This window comes from Nelumbo lutea, chromosome 3, assembly GCF_056320005.1.
Source record: "Nelumbo lutea isolate HS-2025 chromosome 3, American lotus-T2T, whole genome shotgun sequence".
Lineage (NCBI taxonomy): Eukaryota > Viridiplantae > Streptophyta > Magnoliopsida > Proteales > Nelumbonaceae > Nelumbo > Nelumbo lutea.
In genome coordinates this window covers 36,766,214-36,768,780 of record NC_142686.1, presented here as the reverse complement: position 1 = coordinate 36,768,780, position 2,567 = coordinate 36,766,214, and the positions used below count along the sequence as shown (strand labels likewise).

The window sequence follows — 2,567 nt, the reverse complement described above, 5'->3', positions numbered from 1 at the left end:
GAACTACCGCTTCAATAACTCAAAATTCGCGTGCGAGACGAACGAATACCTGACAGTGGTGTTTTCTCCGCCTCCAAATCGGAAGAATTTGACTGTAACCTCTCCTTCAGCTCGCTCTCTCTCTCTCTCTCCTTCTTGTATCTGGGTTCCTCTCCATTAAGCTTTCTTCTTTCCTTCATTTTGGAACGGTTTATCTCGTGGACTAGCTACTCTGTTTTGACATTATAACTTTATAAGCTGCAAGAGTATGTGCATGTCCCTCCGGTAGCAACCATGATCACCGGCAAGGACATCTACGATGTGCTAGCAGCAATTGTACCACTCTATGTTGCTATGATCCTTGCCTATGGTTCAGTTTGGTGGTGGAAGATGTTCACCCCTGATCAATTCTCCGACATCATTCGCTTTGTGGCAATCTTTGCCGTCCCCCTCCTTTCCTTCCATTTCATCTCCAGTAACAATCCTTATGCCATGAACTACCGCTTCATCGCTGTCGACTCTTTGCAAAAGATTGTCATCCTCTCTGCTCTACTCCTCTGGCAGGCCTTGAGCAAGAATGGTAGTCTGGAATGGACGATCACCTTCTTCTCCCTTTCCACTCTCCCCAACACTCTTGTCATGGGCATTCCCCTCCTTAAGGCCGCCATGTATGGAGAGTTCTCTGGGAGTCTCATTGTGCAAATTGTGGTGTTGCAGTGTGATCCGGTACACTCTTATGCTGTTCATGTTTGAATACAGAGGTGCAAAGCTGCTCATCGGACAGCAGTTCCCAGAGACTGCTGGCTCCATCGCTTCATTCAGGGTTGACTCTGATGTCGTTTCAATGAATGGTCGGGAGCCATTGCAGGCCGCTGAGATTGGAGATGACAGGAAGAATGGGCCTATGATCCAAAACCTATTCCTAATCCAGGTCCGTGACCGAAGTCAGAGCCTATTCCTTTTCCACTTACAGACCAAAGATGCTGAAGGGGAAAAGGAGATTCAACGAATGCTTGACGCCGCTATCTATCTATCATATTCAGAGTTAGCACGAGCTATTTGGTATCCCCAATAGCTGCTCTTAATAAAAACGAAAAGAGTTTGATCTGCTTAGATTTTAGAGAACTTAACGAAGAAGGCCTTCCCGTTGCCGTTCCAAGATGTGATAGCTTAGGTTTACTTACCACTATGAATCATACGCTTCGCTTGCTGCTTTTCAGCCTACTCTTGCACCTCAGCTTGCTGGATGGATCTGAGTAAGTGCCGGCAGTCTCACCTTCCTTTCTGATTGTACAAGAGCAAGTCTCCTTGAGATCACCTAAGAGCCACTGAGTTCAGCATAAGGCAAATATTAGTCAATTGTCAGAAAAGTAAGGGTAGTGTTAATAAATTTTCAAACAGTAGGAGTATACTTAATCAATTAACTAAACCATAAGGGTAGTTTAAGAAATTTACCTTAATAATAATTAGAATAATTATAAAGACCACTATAGGGTCTGGGACAAAGACCCCCTTGTACTTTGTTTTGTGACAAATACCCCCTTTACTATAACCATGAGACAAAAACCCCCTTTTGTTAACTTTCTGTTGAAATCCGCCGTTATAATATTTTTAAATTCCTATATTACCCTTGTAATAAGAAAATATTGTTCATCTTCCCCGACCTCACGATACACGAACAACAGCAGCGATAAGGGAAGAGAAAGGGGATTGGGGATTACCGCCGCTACTATTCTCTACCCCTGCAAATGGGATTCCACCAGGGTGACGTACAAGACAATCCTCTGCAAGTCTTTGGGCCGCTTTCATTTTCTTCTCTTCAACACATCCTAGAAGAAGTTTTGCTTCATCATCTCCTTGAGAACCACCAGTGAGAATTGCTTCATGATGATGAACATATTCGAGATCCAGAATCTAATTATTATCTGATTCTAAATTTATTTTCTGTCAGATGGCTAAGCTCTGGTTCTTCTCTGCTCTCCTTCTGGTCTGATCTAATCACATTTAGTTCTTCAAATATTTGTAAGCAATTAAAAAAAGTCTAGTGAAACTCATTTCGTTTCAGTGTCTCCAGATGGTGCTTCTGTTAGACAGTTTTTGTATGCCCTTAACTTCAATCAGAATGATGTACATTATGAGTTTATTGTAAATGAGTAAAGTACATATTTGATTCATGTTCCTTTGGTGTGTTTCTGTGCAATACCCTTAAACTGGACACTTAATGAAACTCGTGTTAGTTTAGAACATTCACAGCTAGTGGGTCGGTCTGGGGAAACCTATCCTGATAAGGCTGACACTAATGTGCCACAAAGTCGGTTGAGGTGGCTGGTCTCAGCCGCCAAGGTGAGACCCTAGGCACATACAGTGTATCATTAATTGAATCTTTGAACCAGACCAAATTTTCAGTATTGCCCTAAACCTTGGAGATTAATGGGCAAAACTGAAAAGTTACACCCGACCCCTAGACTCGATTATGATACTGCACTAGGTGTCGGATTGGGCTGTCTTTGATGTACCAATCAGTGAGATCCTTAGCGGGGGTCAAAACCTGGGTATGTTGGGACAGTCTGAGAATTCATCTGAGTGGG

At 42.9% G+C, this 2,567-nt stretch overlaps 1 pseudogene; it reads left to right on the top strand.

The window, feature by feature from the left end:
• The first annotated feature begins 273 nt into the window (after window positions 1-273).
• LOC148864247 (auxin efflux carrier component 2 pseudogene) lies at window positions 274-1,054 on the top strand (annotated as a pseudogene).
• The last annotated feature ends 1,513 nt before the right edge of the window (window positions 1,055-2,567 follow it).